The sequence below is a fragment of the Peromyscus californicus genome, unplaced genomic scaffold (assembly GCF_007827085.1).
Source record: "Peromyscus californicus insignis strain IS unplaced genomic scaffold, ASM782708v3 Scaffold_2__1_contigs__length_46816999, whole genome shotgun sequence".
In the NCBI taxonomy this organism is placed as follows: domain Eukaryota; kingdom Metazoa; phylum Chordata; class Mammalia; order Rodentia; family Cricetidae; genus Peromyscus; species Peromyscus californicus.
The window spans coordinates 28,915,496-28,935,691 of record NW_026294540.1 but is presented as its reverse complement, the minus strand read 5'-3'; the positions used below and the strand labels follow the sequence as shown (position 1 = coordinate 28,935,691).

General features: G+C 43.8%; 1 long non-coding RNA gene across 8 annotated transcripts in view; it reads left to right on the top strand.

Moving 5' to 3' along the window:
• Positions 1 to 17,754, top strand: part of LOC128120314 (uncharacterized) — a 29,792-nt gene extending 12,038 nt beyond the window's left edge. For 5 of the 8 annotated variants that reach the window (XR_008221836.1, XR_008221837.1, XR_008221834.1 and 2 more), the window contains one exon: positions 360 to 3,988. This is a non-coding gene — a long non-coding RNA (uncharacterized LOC128120314). Of the gene's footprint in view, positions 1 to 359; positions 3,989 to 15,547 lie in introns of those variants that run through there. The other 3 variants (XR_008221841.1, XR_008221839.1, XR_008221840.1) reach the window with 3 other exon arrangements.
• Positions 17,755 to 20,196: the final 2,442 nt, after the last annotated feature.

Below are 20,196 nucleotides of genomic sequence, written 5' to 3'. Positions count from 1 at the left end.
TTCCCAACATGCTAGCTATTATTACGTTCTGTGTGAAGATTATGGATTTTCATTAGTTAATTTTGTATCTTACCACTTAGGTGAAAGTGATATTTCTAGATGTTTTTTTTTTTTTTTTTTTTTTTTTTTTTTGGTTTTTCGAGACAGGGTTTCTCTGTGTAGCTTTGCGCCTTTCCTGGGACTCACTTGGTAGCCCAGGCTGGCCTCGAACTCACAGAGATCCGCCTGCCTCTGCCTCCCGAGTGCTGGGATTAAAGGCGTGCGCCACCACCGCCCGGCTAGATGTTTTTTGGTAGTTTTGTGGATGTCTAATATACTTTTCCAAATAGAGAAAAATCAAATTATTTTCCATTTTGTAGTTCTTTTATGCAGAGTATTGGAAAGGAATGGGAGATAGTGGAAACCTCTGTCCTGTTCATAATTTTAATGGATCTCTTAGAATTTCTCTCCATGGAGGATGCTGCTGCTTGTGTGTTTGTAACATACAGCCTTTATCATGGTGAGTTATATTATCTCCAGTAGTGTACTTTCCAAGACTTTTGTCATGAACGAATGTCGGATAAATGTCAAAGGCCTTTTTTTAACAACCATTAAAATGATCATGTGACTTTTCTCTCCCTGTACATGTGTATAGTTCATTACATCTGTTGAATTACATATATTGAGTAACCCCTGAATCTCTGGGATAAAGCCAATTTGATTCTGATGGATGATGTATCTCTTCAATATCTGTTTATCAGAGAAGACATTTATTTTGCCTTCTTTTTTTAAAAAAAAATGAGATTTTATTTAAAATGTAATCACATCCCTTACCCCTTTTCCTTTCCACTCACAATTAAATTCTATACCCCCATCTCTCTTATCAATAACCTCTTTTTCTTTTATTATTACTGTGACATGTACATTGAGAAAGAGAAAAGAGTGAAATTTGTACAAATGTAAATAAACCTGCTGAGTCAGTTTTTGTTGTGTATGAGTATATGACAAGATAATTTATACTGGATAACCTTTTAGGAGGCTTATCCCTGCAAGAGGCTAATTCTCTCAGCAGTTTTTTGTCTAGGACAATGGTTCTCAACCTTCCTAATGCCACGGCCCTTTAATACAGTACCTCACGTTGTGGTGACCCACAACCATAAAATTATTTTCATTGTTACTCCATGAATGACTGTAATTTTGGTACTGTTATGAATCATAATGTAAATATCTGATATGTATGATATCTATTATGAGACCCCTGTGAAAGGAGCATTTGACCCCTCCAAAGGGTTACAACCCACAGGTTGAGAACCTCAGGTCTAGGGGTTACAGATGTAAGACTTTCCCTTTGCTTTGGCATATCTATTGATATTGCAATTGTTAAGATCTTATTTAACATATATTTCTAGGAGAAACAGTGTGAGAGCAGACTTACTGGTCCTCTGGCTCTTACTATCTTTCTGCTCCTTTGGCAATTTTTTTCCAGAGATTTAGGTGCCAGAGTTATATTGCAGGTGTATTCCATGTGGATGCACAAGCCAACATCTTCACAGGCATGACCACTGGATAAGACTAATTAATGACTGTTTCTCCAACTTGTCAGCTTGCATAGTTTTTTTATGGTACTATGGCAGCTAGATGATATTTCTGCTATGTTCCTGTGTTTTTTTTGCTAGTATTTTATTTAGAATTTTTGCATCTATGCTTCTCAATAATATCAGCCTATAGCATTCTCTTTTTGTATTTGTCTTTACCTGGTTTGGGCATTCAGATTAATCCTAGCTTTGGAGAATGCATAGGGAAGTGCACCTCCCTATGCATTTATTTATATATATATATATATTTATTATATATCTAATAAAAATTTATTCTATTTTTATTAGAATAAATTAAGAAGTATTTGTTGTAGTGCTCTAAAAGTCTGGTAGAATTCTCTTGTGAATCCTAGATGGATATCTTGTACTGAACATCTTGTACTCTGGAAAGTTTTCAGTATCATTTCAAAATCTTTGTTTGTATTGGGCCTGTTTAACTTACTGATCTCTTCTTGACTTAGTATTAGTTATGGGTGAAGTTAGGAATTTTCATTTGCTTTACATTTCCTAACTTAATGATACAATAGTATATGATTCTTAAGTATTTCCTTATAATGCTCCAATTTTCTTTAACATCTGTTGTAATATTTCCCTGTTCACCTCTGACTTGGTTAATTTGTCTTCCTTTCTTTCTTTCTGGCTTAATGTGCTAAAGTGTGTGTCAACTTGGTTTATCCTTTCAAAGAACAAACTCACAGCTTTGTTGGTATTCACATCCTGCAAGACAGAGAGGTTTAGGAAAGTACTTTCTGATTAACACTACGTTAACTCAGGAATTACATTCACCAGTTGAGAACTGGAACTTCATAAAACTAAAATGCTCTGGATAATAGGATTAACAAGTCTAGTGAAGGAGAATCACACGGAATGGGAGACAGTGTTGGTCAGGTTTATATCTGATAGAGGACTTATTTTCTGAATATATAAAGAACTCAAAAATCAGAGTTAAGAGAAAAATAATTAAATGCTCTACAGAGCTGAACAGAGAGCACACCAAAGAATAGCTATAAATAGCATAACAAGTGTTCAACAACCTGAGCAATTAGAGAAATGCAATTTAAAACAACTCTGAGATTTCATTTTTCATTAATTAGAATGAAGAAGATTGGGAAAATATGTAGCAATAAAAGCTGGTAAAGAGGGGGAGAATGAAGAATTCTTTTTTTTTTTTTTTTTTTTTTTTTTTTTTGGTTTTTCGAGACAGGGTTTCTCTGTGTAGCTTTGCGCCTTTCCTGGTACTCGCTTTGGAGACCAGGCTGGCCTCGAACTCACAGAGATCCGCCTGCCTCTGCCTCCCGAGTGCTGGGATTAAAGGCGTGCGCCACCACCGCCCGGCAAAGAATTCTTAATCACTGTTGGTGATTATAAAATGATACAGCCACTATAGAAATCAGTGTGAAGTATTCTAGAGAGTGTGATAATAGTAGTTCTCTGATATGAAAGGGGTAGCAGGAATAATGGATAATAAAGGAATAATAAAGAAATGAACTGATCAATTCCCAGCACCCACATGGTGGCTCACTACCATCTGTAATGAGATCTGGCTCCCTCTTCTGGCCTGTGGGGATACATGAAAACAGAATATTGTATACATAATAAATAAATAAATCTTTAAAAAAAAAAAAGAAAAAGAAATGAACTGAGAAGGGGATAGGAAGGATAATTCAAGAGGTTAGTGAAGGAGTGATAAATAACATGATGAATGTTTGAAAAGCCAAGTGAAAAATATTATTATATAGTATTATGATAAATTAATGTTTGAAGTTATTTTAAAATGTCTGTAGAGAATGTACTTATAATTTATATTTGTATTTGTATGAATCTAAGTTACGTTCTTATTTTTATGATAAGACACCAAGACCAAGGCAACATGTAGAAGACAGAGTATTTTGTGGGGCTTACAGTTTCAGAGAGTGAGTCCATTACCATCATATCAGGGAGCATGGCAGCAGGCAGGCAGGCATGGCACTGGAGCAGCGGCTGAGAGCTTCACCCAATCTGTGAAGAACTGTCTTGGAATTTTGATGCTTTGGACTGAATCTGTAGACTGTTTTTGGTCATTTTCACAATATTGATTGTACCAAAACATGAGCATGGAAGAGCTTCCAATCTTCTGTAGTCTTCTTCAATTTCTATCTACAGTATCTTAAAGTTTTATTATACAACTCTTTCACTTGCTCGGTTAGACTTATCCCAAGATTTTTATGTGGATATTGTAAAAAGGACTGTTCCTCTGATTTTTTCCTCAGTGTTTTGTCATTTGTTTATAGGAAGGTTACTGATTTTGTGTTAATATTGTATCTTATTAATTTACTGATAGTGTTTACCAGCTGGAGAAGTTTCCTGGTGGAGTCTTTAGGGTCTTGTACACATAAAATCATATCATTGTCAAATAAAGATACTTTTACTTCTTCCTTTCTGATTTCCATCCCCCTGATTTCAGCTGTTTCATTGTTCTAGCTAAGACTTCAAGAACTATTAGAATAAGTGTGGAGAGAGTAGATGTTAGGATCCTGTAAATGTGCAGCTTGGGGTCTTGCATCTTACGTCATCGGGGGCGTTGACGACTACGTACCTGCCATGGTCACGCAGTCTGTGCCTTCTCTCTCTGCTCTCTACTCTCTCTGTGTTCCCTCTCTGCTCCCTGCTCTCTGCTCTGCTCCCGCCATCTCCCCCTCCCCCCCAGACCTAGCTCCCCCCCCCTCCCTCACCTTTCCCTTCTAATAAAGCTCTCTGTAACTCTAGTAATCATGGCCGTGGCTTCTGACTTTTCCACCAGTAACCATCGCCACCAAACAGTGCTGTTTATCTTTCAGAAGACACTGGTTTTTATTTCTGATTTTAGAGGAGATTCTTTGAGATTCTCTCAGTTTAGATTGATGTTGGCTGTGGGCTTGCTACACACTGTCTTTATTATATGAAGGTATGTGTTAGTTTTATGCGGCGCTGTTTACCCTGTGAGAAAAAGTCATGGGGCACAACAAAACCCACTATAAGAGTTTATTAGGAGAAGGGAGGGACAGGAGAGGATGTGATCAGGCCTGTTTGAAAGACATGTGTGGAAGAGGGAAGAGAGGGTAATGGGATCCACCTTTCATGGACTCCCCCCACGCATGCACATATGGGCCTACACTACACCACGCATGTGCATAGATTACGTGATCATGCTGCACACAAATTACATGACCACACAGCACACAGATTACACAGGTACGGCCCAGGAAATGACTAAGCATCTTGCCAACACATGCGAGGTCATGGGGGCATGGCTAGAAATCAGTATGTCCCTATTTTAAGCTTTTGTCATGTGTGTTACAACCTGAATAATCACAGAGGTTAGGTACCTAGAAAGGCACCAGAAGGAGAAGAGAATCTTCCAAGGAAGTGAAAATTGGACACTGAGTTACCAAGTATAGTCACTGTCTTATAGTGACAGGATAGGAAAAGGGATTCCAAGGAAATGGAACCAGGAAACAAGGAAAAGTTGAACTGTCCTTTCCCCCATATCCCCCATGATGGTTAATATCGATTGTCAGCTTGACAGGATCTAAAAGTCCCTTAAGAGACTCTGGACTCCTCTGTGAAAGATCATCCACATTAGGTTAGCTGAGGTGGAAAGGATCACCCTAAATGTGGGCAACACCAGACTGAACAAAACAGACAAAGTAAGCTGAGCACCCCCCTCCCTTCCCCTCTCCCTATTCCTCTCCCTCTCTCCCTGCCCCTTCCCCATCCTCTGCTTCTTGATTGTGGATGCAAGATGACCAGCTGCTTCAAGCTCCGGCTGCCATGCCTTCCCACCACGATAAACTACACCTTACAAACTGAACCAAAACCAACCCTTCTTCCTGAAGTTTCTTTTGCCAGGCATTTTCACAACAACGAAAGAGTAACTAGTACATTCCATTGGGAAACAAGTCCTTGTACCTCTGGATGCTCTCTAATAACGGATACCTCCAGGCAGCCTCCTCAGACACCTCTTCAAGCCTGCTTCAGGAAAGACTTAGAGGTAGATTCTGTTGCAGTTTCAGATTATTGCCACTAGGTGGCAATATGGATCCTGCTGTGGGGTCCTAAAAATTAGGTTTCTAGCAGCCTGTGAAGTAAACATTTAAAATGTCTCTCAACGATTTCTTTTCTTTTTCGTTCTTTCTTTCAGCAAGTGTTTCTTTTAATTTATGACTCGCTGAATTTAACTAGGGTTGATTGGGTGAGCATGAGTGTGGGCTTGGGTGACAAAACTTTTCCTGAGGGGACAGGGTGAAAGGACCAAGCAGATGCCATAACAGGCTGCTCAGTCTTCTCTCAGAGATCAGGCCTCAATTTCAGTTTCCTGAGGCTTGAGCAAGCAGTTTCTGGAAGGGCCATGAACAAAAGACTGCTCAAAGTTTAGCCAGATGTTTACTTTCTGGGGCCCCTCACCAACTTAGAGTTATGTGCAGTACGTGCTTGACCAGCCAGCCCCCATGGTGGCTCAAGGACAAAGCCTGGGACTTGTGCTGGACTGCCCCCAAAGTAATAAATTGTAACCACCAACCAGTAAATTCAAAGGTTACATACCCTCACCCAATTAAAAGAGAACAGAGATAAAGATAAACCAATCCGAGTTGCACCCGTGCAAAACTCCCCCAACCCCCCTGAAGGGCTTGTGGATTTTGCCTTTAAAAAGCCAGCCACACAAAGAAAAAGCAAGTTCCTCCTGGCCTCACGACTGCGAGTGAGTGCTTTGGATGAGCTTCCCTGTCCGCGGCTTGTAAACAAACAGAAATAAACCATGCTAATTGCATTCTGAACCTAAGGTCTGTGGTGGTTTGTCTTTGGGGTCCCAATCTGGGCATAACAAGGGAACCCACAACACACCAAAGTACGGATACTACCAAAGTCCAACCTGGTGAACCGATGAGTTGTATTGGGGTTGCTAACAAGAATATGGGGTGAGGGGTCACTTACTGGAACAGAAATGACTCAAAGACAGCTGCATCACATGAGGAACTGTGTATTAAAAGGTCTCAGCATTAGGAAGGTTGATTTTAGGAGGTCAGAAAAAGTAAAGGACAAAAGGGGATAGGGAGAAAGGAGATAGGGAGGCAGGCTTCCTCAGCAATTTTCTCCTTTTTCTTTTCTTTCTTTTTTTCTTTTTGTTCTTGTTTTGGTATGATTTGGGTTCGGTTTTGCTTTGTTGTTTTTCAGATTTTTGTTGAAGGGGACTTTTTTGGTCTTGTTTTGGGGGTTGTTTACCGTTGGTTTTTAGGTGTTTTTTTTTGATGGGGTGGGGATTGTTTTTGAGACGGGGTCTCATAGAGCCCAGGCTGGCCTCTGACCCACAATATAGCCAAGGAAGACCTTGAACTTGAGATCCTTACCACCTCTTCCTCCCACCTCCTGAGACTATGGGTGGTCAGTCATCAATACAAGTACTCAAGACATGACTATGAACTACATTCACAATGCTGTACAACAGATCTTCAGCGTTTACCCATCGTGTCTAGCACTTCACACTTTTGGAGCAACATCTTCCCATGCTCAACAACTCATCATGAATAGTTGAGACTTGGGAGAGCCTGTGTGGGACACATTGCTTGTCTGTTGGAATGAGATTAAACTCAAATTTATTAACCACATGAAGTATGTGGAAATGTCTTTTTCTGAAAATCCTTCTTGCCTTCAGAAACTGAACTTTTGCTGGACCTTGCATCCAAGTTAATAACGTGCCTGGGAATCATTCAAAACTATGTACCTATCCTGCTGCCTTACTGTGTACTCAGCCTGTTTAACTTGCCTTTAAGGGAACAATGTAACCGACCTCACCATGCCTTGCAATTCCCATGTAATCAGCATTTACAACCTAAGCTAAAGGCATAGCTTCAATATTAAATTATGTACTCTCCCATGTCCCTGACCCAGAATGATGGGGGTGCAGGTTGTAATCATTTGCTGAAAGCAACCTTAAACAAAATAAATACCCCATAAATGTTCAAAGCAACATGTGGGTATAAAGACTGATAACAACTGTTTGTAGTTTCCATGCTATTCTGGGCCAACTGGGATCTATACAGTAACTTCTTACCTTGTAGAACTTGGTTAAAGATTTCTAGAGAAAGGAATCCCTCATGCTTTCTCATGCTGTGTAGCAAAGCTCTTCGTTAGGGACAGACTTCAGACACACACAACAAACAGGCCACAGACAGATGGAAGGCACAGAGATAAAAGTAGAGAATTCAAATTTGGGCTTGCTCTTAGTCTACATGACTCAAAGAGGAAGTCTTTCTATTCTTAATGCAATACTAATGCAGATGTACACATCTGTAACCCTAGACCTAAGGAGGCTGAAGGAGGAAGATTATAAACTGGACCAGCTTAAGCTACATACTGAATTCCAAGCTACCCTGGCCTACATAGTGAAAATTTATTTAAAAAAACAACAGAAAAGATCAAATCTGCCAGATAGTGGTGACATGCTTTTAATCCCAGCACTCAGGAGACAGAGGCAGGTGGATCTCTGTGAGTTCAAGACCAGCCTGGTCTCCAGAGTGAGTTCCAGGACAGCCAGAGCTATATAGTGGAACTCCCTGTCTCAAAGCCACCCTCCCACCAAAAAAAGAAAGAAAAGAAAAGATCAAACCTGTGTAACACTGATATGGGTTGTTGCTGTAGTTCATGGGAGCTTTTCATTGATTCTTCCCCATTAATGAACAATGTCTGACTACTGCCAGACAAGGATCTGTGTCTACTTGCCAAAATAGTAAGATTTTAAAATCCTCTTTAATATTCTTTGGTAGGAATCAGTTATGGGGCTGGAGGGCATGTCTCAGTGGTAGATCACCTGCCTAGAATCCCCCAGTGAGGGGCTGGGGTGTGGCTCAGTGGTAGAGTACCTGCTAGCATATGTGAAGTCCAGGTCCTGGGTTCCATCCCCAATACCTCAAACACACACACACACACACACACACACACACACACACACACACACACACACACACACACCTCAATTCAGATTCCACATTTTAAGTGCTCAGCATATACATGTGACTGACAGCTGCCCTGTTGGAAAGAACAGGATTGGAATCTTAAACAAAGAAAGAATCTCTGGGCATAGCTTCCTCATGTCCAAATCCTGATCTCTAGAATGAGTCCTGCATTTCAATAACTACAGATCATGAGCACTACTGTCTACTGTTAATTACTTTTAAATGATCAAGACTGAGTTGCCAGGTCGGAAGTCACATCTGAGTCTTTACTTAGCATGAATTCCCTCCTAGAAAAGGCCACTGTCTTGACTATGACGTTAACATTGCATTCTTCTCTCTCTCCATCTTCTCTCCCTGCATGCGTCTACTCTATGTGCATAGATAAATGGAATCAAACAGTCTTTGTCCTCTTGTGAGTGGCTTATTTCATTTGGCACAGTTGTCCTAAATTTGAACTACGTTGTGTGATGTATCAGAATGTCCTTCCTTTAAATTTTTTTTATTTTATTTTTAAGTGTGTGTGTGTGTGTGTGTGTGTGTGTGTGTGTGTGTGTGTGTATGCACACGCGCATATGAATGCAGATATTCAAAGAGTCCAGAAGAGAATGTCAGATGCCCAGGACCTGGAGTTTAAGGCTGTTGTGAGCCACCCAGTATGATACTAGAAACCGAACTCAGATTTCTACCAGTGAGTGCTTTAACCACTGGCCATCTCCCCAGCCCCGTGCCCTTCCTTTCTAACGGCCGAGTGCACATGTGTCACATTCTGTTTAGTCATCCGTCAGGTGGTGGACACTTCATTTGGTGTCCTAATTTGTTGTTGTGCTAAAACACTGACCAGCAACTTAAGGAGAAACGGGGTTTTTTGGCTCACATAGCCCAAGGACAGCCCACCCTTGAGGGAAGTCAGGGCAGGAACTCAAACAGGAACCATGGAGGAGAGCTACTTACTGTCTTGATTCTGCTAGGTTACTTAGCTACCTTCCTTACACAACCCAGGGCCACTTGCCCAGGGATGGCAGCGCCCACAGTGGACTGGGCTCCTCCATACCGATTGCCAATCAAGAGAATGCTCCCACAGGCCAGTCTGATGAAGATGATTCCTCCATTGAGGTTCCTGGTGAGTCTGGTTTGTGACATGTTGACAAAGACCAATCGGTACCCTGAGGCAGTTCCATCACCATCTTTTGGCTACGATGACTCTGCTGCTGTGAACAGGGATGTACAAATATCTTTTCACATCCTTGCTTTCAGTTTTCTAGCATTTATGCCCAGAAATGGAATTTGTGTCTCATATGGCAATTCTGTTTTTAAATGTTTAAAGGTTAGCACCATATTGCTTTCCAAGGGGTCTTCACCAGCAAGACACAAGAATTCTAATTTCTCCACATCCTTGTCTACACCCCCTTTTTTGAGGTAGGGGTAGTTTCAATAGTTGCCACTGAAAGGAAAAGTATCCACTCAGGACCGCCAGCCAATACCAAGTTCTCAGCACAAAGGAGATTTATTTGCCCCAGAGGGACAGAGGGCAGAGAATAAGAGACAAAGTCAGGAGAGGGAGGACAAGGGAGAAGGGGAAGGGGACAAGGGACAGGGGGAGGGGGATTTGTCCCAGAGGACAAAGGACTGCCTGCCTCTGGATAGAGGGGAGACAGAGGTGGCCCATAGGAAAATGGCGGTTTATAAAGGTAAAGGTGAGGGCTGGAGAGATGGCTCAGAGGTTAAGAGCACTGCTTATTCTTCCAAAGGTCCTGAGTTCAATTCCCAGCAACCACATGGTGGCTCGCAACCATCTGTAATGAGATCTGGTGCTCTCTTCTGGCCTGCAGGGATATGTGCAGACAGAATACTGTATACATAATAAATAAATCTTAAAAAAAAAAAATAAAGGTAAAGGTGAAAATCCCATGTTAGGATGAGGTGTTTACTTTTAATTGGGCATGTTAATTAAGTGAACCAAAGGGGGCTTCTGATTGCTGGACTTCAATACTTGGATAGCTAGACCTTGATAGTCAGCCTCAGGAGGAGGAAGTGGTCAAATAAGGGAATGGACCTTGGGGGCTAGCCTTAGGAATGCAATCTAACGGATTTTAGCAAGGCAGAGAGAATGGGGGAGAAGGGCAAGGACCGCCAGGGCCATGTTTGCCAGGACCAGGCTGACTAGAGCCCCTTCAGCCACCCCAACAGGTATGAGGCAGTAGTCTCTGAATTCTAGCACAATCCATTTTGTCACAGTTCCTGGAAGCATGAGTTCCTCCTTTCTCCTCTTCCTCCTCCCCTCCTCCCCTCCTTCCTTCCCCCTCCTCCCCTCCTTCCTTCCTCCTCTTCCCCTCCTTCCTTCTCTCTCCCCTCATGTTCTTCCCCTCCCTCCTCCCCTCCTTCCCTCCTTCCTTCTCGTCCTCCTTCTCCTCCCTAGCATGGTTCTGCAAGCCTGCCTGACCTGGCTTCTCCTTTCTTTCTACCCCCACCCCACCCCCACCCCTTTTTAAAATACAGCATCCAGTGTAACCCAAACTGGCCTCAAACTCACTATGTATCAAAGGATGACCTTGAATTACTGATCCTTCCCCCTCCACCTCCCAAGTTCTGGGATTACAGCCATGCAATGCCACACCTGGTTTCTGTGGTTCTGGGGGTGGAAGGCAGGATTTCATGCATGCTGCACAGGCATTCGAGCATATAAAAGTTATGGTCCCCGCTCACAAAATGACGTTTAATCACCTTTCTATGTGATTTTTAAATTTATATGTTTTATATATTTATATATTTTATAAATTTATATATACTCGAGACTCATGTGAGCTAAAACTCTACCTACAGAAAATATTCAGAGTCACTGAGACCATCAGAGTTGTCTCTGTTTATAGAACGTCTGCCTTGGGCTGGGGAGATGGCTTAGGCGGCAAAATGCTTGCCGTGCATGCAAGAGGACCTGAGTTCAGTTCCCCGGCACTGCACAGTTGTGCAACCTTGGCACCGAATAATGGGAGCGCAGATTGTGAGTTCAAGGACAACCTGGGCTACATAGTGAGACTCCAGGCAAAAAAGTTTCTTCTCAAAGGCCTCTGGGCCTTGTTTTTCCCTTCCAGCCATACCTCCCAGCACGACTTCTTCTCTATAAATGGAAAAAGGCTGACTCTTCCTCCCTCCCCCACGCAGCCTCCACCGTGCGCCACGGAAATGTAGACGTTTATGAGTTGCCTTGCCTGGAAAAGGTAGTGACAGCAATTCTAGGGTCCCTGCCAAGTTCCACCCTGAGCAGAAACTGTTGTCTTTTTTCCTCCAAAAATCTTCTCCAAGGTGACAAATGGGTCCTGTGGGAGGAGATAACTGGGAAAAGTGGAGGGTCTGACCACCTTGAGAGAGGTCCTTACAAAGAAAAAAAAAAAAAAAGCCAGACTCCGTAGTGCAGGCTTATAATTCCAGCTCCTCAGGAGGTTGAACTGAAGAACCACAAGTTAAAGTCTAGCCTGGGCTACAGAGGGAGTTCAGTGCTTGCCTGAACAAATTAATGAGACCATTTATCAAAAAAAAAAAAAGTTAAAGTAAAAATAGGGCTGAGGATGTCACTCAATGATGGAGTGTTTACTAAGTATGTGTAAAGCGCTAGGTTCAACCCCTAATACTGAAATAGATAGGGTATTGAGAAATAGACAATAGATGTATCCATAGGTGAGTGGTGGGTGTAAGGAAGGAGGGAAGGATAGATAATAGATAGATGTCAAAGTAGATCCATAGATAGAAAGCTAATAATCGATAAATATGTAGATAGAGGATAGATTTAGATTTAGATTATAAACTGATAGATGATGATAGATCATCTATGATAGATAGATGATAGAGAGATAGCTGATAGATACTTGATAATAGAAAGATAGAAGATGAAAAGATAGATAATAGATGATAGGTAGATAGGTAGATAGATAGATAGATACATAGATACATAGATACATAGATGATATCATTTTCAATGGACTAGTCCCATGGTCCAGGAAAGAAATGGCCTTCTGTTGTACCCAGAGTCCCCCAAAGACCACCAAGAGACCGATCCAAATGCAAAAGCAAAGAGTCTTTTTATTTTAAACCTGGGTCTCTCCATCCATCTGACGCAGCAGCTGAGCAGAGAGACCCTGAGTAGCAATGGGGCAGGGTTTTTATAATGGTTAGGGGAGGGGATTGGGGGAATTCCAACTCTATATAGTTACAAGCTCAGGATCGGTGCTTACTTTTTTCTTACCCATTTTCTCTGACAATTAGACATCCCATTTCTTATCTGTAGGAAACTTGCTCCCTCTAACAGCTATGGTATGTAGTCTATCATCTCCTTTAGGTGATAGCAGGAAATGTCTGGAACTCATTTCTTATGTAGCTCTTAATTGTCTGAGTCTAGGAGCAGCACATCCCTGGTGGGTTCCCAGGGCCTAAGGGTGGCGGGGCAGGACATCCCTGGTGGGTTCCCAGGGCCTAAGGGTGGCGGGGCAGCACATCCCTGGTGGGTTCCCAGGGCCTAAGGGTGGCGGGGCAGCACATCCCTGGTGGGTTCCCAGGGCCTGCTGGCCCCTAGTATGACCCTTCTCAAAGATGGCTGCAACCTTGTCATCTTCTCAGTTCTTAGTCACAGGGGTTTGAATTAGAAAACCATTGCTTACGCCATTTGCATTTGAGAACAAGTCAGTCTCCCGCCTAAGCCTCAGTGTCTTTGTCTATGAAAGGGAGGACAATAGTCTACTGACCTGTGCAAATGTCAGAGTTAAGAACCCTTGCAGAGGACCCAAGTTCAGTTCCCAGCACTTACTAAAGTGTGGCTCACAGCTGCCTCTAACTCCAGCTTCGTGAAATGTTGACTCCTGGTTTTTGGATTCCACAGGCTCTCGCGCTCGCTCTCTCTCTCTCTCTCTCTCTCTCTCTCTCTCTCTCTCTCTCTCTCTCACACACACACACACACACACACACACACACACACACACACACACACACGGGGGGGGGGGGAGATAATGAGAATAAATCTTGTTTTTAATTAAGCAACTATGTGAATTAATAATACAACACAAAATGCAAATGGACTGGCACGATAACTCAGCTACTAAAATGTTTGCCTTGCAAGCATGAGTTCAATACCCAAACCCACATTAAGAAAAGAAAAGGGTCTGGGCAGTGGTAGTGCAGGCCTTTAAGAGGCAGAAGCAAGCAGACCTCTGAGTATGCGGCCAGCCTGGTCTACATAGGGAGTGCCAGGATAGCCAGGGCTATTCAGAGAAACTCTGCCTCGAAAAACAAAAGACGGACCACATCTGAGGAACGACACCAGGAACTGTGCCCTGGCCTCCATACATATACATGCACACATGTGCAAAAACACCTGCACACACATGAACTCTCTCTCTCTCTCTCTCTCTCACACACACACACACACACACACACACACACACAGAGCCAGGCCTGGTGAATGCACACCAGCACTCACAACTCCAAGGCAGGAAAATTGTGAGTTCAAGGTCAGCCTGGCCTAGAGAGAGGGGGAGGGAGGGAGAGAGGGACAGAAGGTGAGGGGAGAGAAGAAAAGATTAATATGCGCATGCTTAGGTATAGAAAAGGTGCAGGCTGTGGACTATTAGGGCACAAAGGTCCCCAGTCCCTAGCACCCATTCCTTCTCACTCCCACAGCAGACAAAACTCTGCTCTCAACTCAGACCCAAGGCTCAACTGACCCTTCTGAAGCTAAAGAACCTGAAGGGACTGGCAGACTCCACCCCATGTTGTCATACCTCTCCTCCTCGCCCATCACCCAGGAGTCCCCACCTCGCCCTCTCCCAGTGCGGCTCTCTGCCCAGGCCGAGCTGCTCTGCCAGACAGTTAAAGAGCTTCTGTGTAACGCTTTGTAACGTTTGGAAGAGGAAGAGGGAGAGCCTGGGCCTGGCTGTTACTGAACCTTGTGGGCCCCTCTAGCTCTGTTTACACGGGAGAAAGGGAGCCAAGACAGATGACCTTGTTGCCAGGGACCCAAGATTAAATAAGTCACCAAAGCCGAGGTCCCTGTGCCTCACCCTCCTTGTTTGCAGGTCCCAATGTCCCAATGACAAACAGAAGTGGGGCAGAGGAGCCTCCGGTCCGGAGAGGCCTGTTTACTTTTCAGGGTGAGGGATGTTTGCACAGGGAGGGAGCTGGCAGCTGCCATCTGGCTGTTCTCTGCTTGAGCACAAAGCATTTGCAGGCCTGGCACCCTCTGTTCTCCTGAGGCCCTGGAGAGGCAACACTCCCACACACCCCCACCCCACCCCCAGCAATGTTCCCCTCTTCCTTGGCAGTTTTTAAGAAAACATTATAACGTAGCTGTTGCTAAAATTCCTTCCCTGGGTGGGGCTGGGGTGAACAATGTCTACCCTGTCCTCCTCCAAGGTCCCAATGACAAACTGAAGTTCCATTCACCCCAGGGTTAACTTTGAGTTTATTTGGCTTACTTACAGAATGTGGGTGAGGGTTTACTGGCAAGGGCATGGGTGACCCCAAAACAACCAGTCTTTACCCTGCATGAATAATGGCTTCTCCTTGGCAGAATAAACGGAGCCCCACTTCCTCTAGACTATCCCAGCCTATATATTGTAGCCCTTCCCAGAGACATCCCCTGCTTCCCACAGTCCAGTCCATGTACTATTTGGGCAAATTTCCATAAAAATGGCTAGGAGGAATGGCTGGATAGCCAGATGAGGGTTCAGTCACACATATGTGCGCGCGCGCGCGCGCGCGCGCGCGCGCGCGCACGCACACACACACACACACACACACACTCGCACTCATTCTCTGAGTGCCCATCTGTGCCGATCATGTGCAAGCGCAGACACAGCTGGTCTTGGGGAAGCCCAGTAGTTTGGCTCCGAGAACAGTGCTATACAACATAGCTGCTTTGACGTTTTTCCTCTCTAGTTCATACTAAGAGGTATAGATATTTAAGATATATTATAGATATAGATGTGTAGCACGTCTCACTCACTTTTTTTGTGCTTGCAGATGACTACTCTGGAGATGGTTCAGTTGGCCAAGCACTTGCCTTGCAAATACAAGAACCTGAATTGGAATCCCCAGGACCCACATAAGATGTCTAGAACCCCCAAAAGTCCAAAGGTCATATAGCCTGTGTATATACAGCAGCAATGAGATCCTATCTCAAACAAGGGCGTGGGAGGATTGACACCCAGGCCTGTCCTCTGACCTTGACACACATACCCACACTCACACATACTTTGGTGACGTGATGCCGGGGCATGGTGGCACATGCCTATAATCCTAGCACTTGGGAGGTAGAGGCAGGTGGATCCGAAGTTCAAAGGCATCCTTAGCTGAATAGCAAATCTGATGCCAGTCTGGGCTTCTTGAGACCCTTTCTCAAAGAAGAAGAGTAGGAGGTGAAGGACGAGGAAGATGGATGTTGGCCGTGTATGATAACATATCCATGTAATCCCAGCCCTTGAAAAAAATGGAGGAAAGAGGATCAGAAGTTCAAGGGCATCCTTGGCTACATAAAGAGTTCAGGATGAGACTGTGCTACCTGGGACCCTGTCACAAAAAGAGAAAGAATGGTGATACAGGCTGAGCACAGTGACACATGCCTGTGATCCCAGAACCCTGGAAATGAAGGCAGGAGGCTCATGCTTGGCCTTCATAGTGAGTTCAAGGTCAGGCTGAACTACACAGCTAGACCCTACCTCCAAACTACAAATAAAATACAACATAAAATGAAATAGGTGATGTGGGCTGGAATGGAGGTGAAGCTCAGTGGTAGAGCACTTGCCTTGCTTAGCATGCCCAAGACCCTGGTTTGGTGCCCCAGCCTGGTAAAACAAGATAAGAGGAGAGCAGGTGTGGGGGAGCATGTCTTTAATCCCAGCACTCGGAAGACAAAGGCAGGTGAGCCTCTGTGAGTGTGAGGCCAGCCTGGTCTACATAGAGAGTTTCAGGCCAGGCAGGTATATAAAGTGAGACCCTTTCTCAAAAATAAAAATAATAAAGGGAGGAGGAGGGGAGAAAAAGAAGATGAAGAGAAAGAAAAAAGAAAGGAGGAGAAGGGGAAAAGACAAAAAGGGATACTCCTATAAAGAAGCACTTTGCAGGTACTAATCAATTGCCACATCTGCAACTTCAGGTGATCCTCACTGGGTCACTGTCATCCAAATCATGCCTTTCTGTAGATAAGGACTTCAGGAGGCACAGCCACTCGCTTAAAACCACACACTCAACAGGCAGCAAAGGCCAGGGGATGACTCCACATTTGACGTTCTTTTCCACTCTGTCCCCTTTCCTCTCCCTTAGGTGACAAAGCAAGGGGAGCAGAGAGCCCATTCTACTCTATAACTGGGGGACAGCCTTGTATTTCAGGGACATAGTGAAAGCCAAGGTGTTCGTCTATATGGGGAATGCAGACCATCCATGGGTACCACAGTGGACTGTTCTCTGAAGGCCAAAGGAGCCCTGAGACCCAACCACCAAATAGAACTTAATACCGGGAGCACCCATCACCAGCTGGAATCACAGAGATAAGAAACAGCAGCTTGTTGCAGAATCACAGTGTACTAGTTACTGTTGCAATGCTGTGACAAGCTTTATTTTGGTTCCTGGTTTCAGAGGAGCAGGGGTCTTTGTGGAACAAATCTGTAACAGGGCCAAGTGCTTCCTGAAACATCTCAGGTTCATTACCAGTTTGACTTTGAATTCATCTTTGGCCACTGCACATGCAGGAAGCCTTTACTGCTATCCTATTTCTGTGACCCTCACATTCGGTTACTAACCTCTGCAACGGAGTCATGACCCCCCAGGTGAATAAGCTACTACTACTCCAATGCTTAGAAATGTTCCAGCTGCTCTCCAGACTCTAGCCCAGCTCCAACATGTGTCCCTATGCCATGGGCTCCCTCTCCTCAGCCATTTAGTGTTCGCCACAGGCAAAACTGAGGAGGCGCTGCTGTATGTGGTTAACCTGTGATTGAAGACTCAAAGAACAGAGAAGTATAATGATCACAATCAGCCATGGAGTAAGGATTCCAGTCCCTGAATGAAGAACAGTAGGACCATGCCAACCTTAAACTCCTAAATGAGGAGGAAAGGTAGAATTCCATAGTAACTCTGTGAAGGGAAGCATGGTCTTCCTTTTTAATTTTTTTTTTTTGTATTTATATGTGCTTGTATGTCTCAGCACAAGTGTTTGCTTGTGTGTGTGTGTGTGTGTGTGTGTGTGTGTGTGTGTGTGTGTGTGTGTGTGTGGTGAGTTTGAGGCCAGCCTGGACAACATGAGCCCTGCATTAAAAAAAACAAAAAAACGTAAAAGGTAACAACAGTTCATGCCTCTATGATCATGGTAGAATTAAACACAGATTTTTTTTTCTGTATAACTTATCATAAATCCAAAATTCGACTAGCCCTATGGAGAGACCCCCATGGAACTCATGAAGGAAAAGTGACTGGATGCCTGGGGAAACATAACCCAGAAGCCTCTAATATGCAGTGTTGGCCACACAAGCCAGGAACACTTCCCTTTGGCAGTGCCTCCACCAGCTTTCGCAACACTGGTGGAAGTTGGAGGCTCCCTTTGCCAAGGGCCCTTTAGGAACTCGGGCTTGTTTGGGCACCAGCCAAACTTTAATTGCTATCGCTGGGTAATTGTAAACCATTATGGTTCATGATTCTACACTTTCACCTTGAGTTCTTTCAAAACTCTTGGGTGGAAGTCTCGTGATATCACTAGTTGAGCCCTTTTACCAACAGCTCTAGAACCTCAGGGCTGCGAACACTATTTCCTGCAGGACCATGAGTAATGTCTTCTGAGGAAACAGAAATGACTTCAAGGATCATGTACCAACATATTCTTACATGCTTTTCTCAAAACATCAGTATGAAAATATCTCCCTTGGTTTTATATATACGATCGTTGTCTCTTTTTAAAACTTTGCTTATATTTACTATTTTATGAAGGGGTGCAGTGACGCCATAGCATAAGTGTGGAAGTCAGAGGATAGCTTGAAAGAGTTGGTCTTTCCTTCCACGATGGGTTCCTGCCATCACTCGGGCCATCAGACTTAGCATCAAGTGCCCTTACTGATGAAGCCATCTTGATGGCCCAGGATCATTGTCCTTTTCCCCCCATATGACTATAGGCTCCATTGTTTTCTTAAGAAACTAAGATGAGTAAGTGAAAATAAATTATGATAAAGAATAGTTATAATATTAATTAATTGTTATGGTTAATTAACAATAAAACAAACTGTTGGTTGATGATTATCTACCAGTGCTTTACCCATTAATTAAGTCAGAGCTCTCTTGGTCTAATGGAAATGTCCTCACAGACACCCAGAAGTGGATTGGAGGTAGTGGTGGTATTTGTTACTGGGATTGAACCTTGGTGTTTGTCTTAGTTACAGTTTCTATTGCTGTGAAGAGACACCATGGCCACAGAAACTCTTATAAAGGAAAATATTTAGTTGCATGGCTTACAGTTTCAGAGGTTTAGTTCATTATCATCATGGTGGGAAACATGGTGGCATGCAGGCAGGCATGGTGCTGGTGATGGAGCTAAGAGACCTACGTCTTGACTTGCAGGCAATGGAAGTGGTCTGAGACACTGGGTGTAGCTTGAGATATATATATATATATATATATATATATATATATATATATATATATATATATCCTCAAATCCCTCCCCCACAGTGACACACTTCCTCCAACAAGGCCATACCTCCTCCAACAAAGCCACACCTCCTATTAGTGCCACTCCCTATGAGCTTATGGGGGAGCAATTACATTCAAGCTACGCCAGTGTTCAACAACTGAGCTATATCTCCAGCTGCCCTAATGAACTTCTCTGTTGTTGTGATAAAATAGTGACCAAAAACAACTTGGAGAGGAAAGGGCTTATTTTAACTTATATACATAAGGGAATAAAAAGGAACTAACTCAAGGCAGGAGCTTGAAGCAGGAACTAACAGAACAATGCTGCTTACTGGCTTGCCCAGCTAACTTTCTTTTTAGTTGTGAGTCTCTCCTTTGAGCCATCCCTCCAGCTCTCAGTTACCTTCTTTACGCAGCCCAGGCCCATCTTCCCAGAGATTGCACCACCCACAGTGGGCTGGGTCCTCCTATATCAATAAAAATAATGTTCCAACCCACAGAGACAGCTGACTTGAGCTTGTGGGAGCTTACAGACTCAAAACCAACAGCCAGGGAGCCTGCATGGGACCGACCCAGGCCCTCTGCATGTGGGTGACAGTTGTGTAGCTTCGTCTGTTTGTGGGACCCCTAGCAATGGGACCAGGATCTGCCCCTGGTGCATGAGCTGGCTTTTTGGAACCAACTCCCTATGGTGGGATGCCTCGTCCAACCTTGATGCAGGGGAGAGGAGCTTCCTTCAGTGATGAACACCAACGTGGAAGTGTAAGGCAGATAAACCCTTTCCTCCCCAACTTGCTTTTTGGTCTCGGTGTTTCATCACAGCAATAGAAACCCTAACTAAGCACCCTAGAGGAAAGGAGACTGCAATGTCATTCTACTCATTTTCTAGTGGCCGCAGCTGAGGGAGATGAGTGCTGACTTAAGGTTATATGGTCAGGTAGCATCCTTAGGGCAAGGAGTGCTCTTAAGTTACTGAAAAAAAAAAAAACACATTAGTA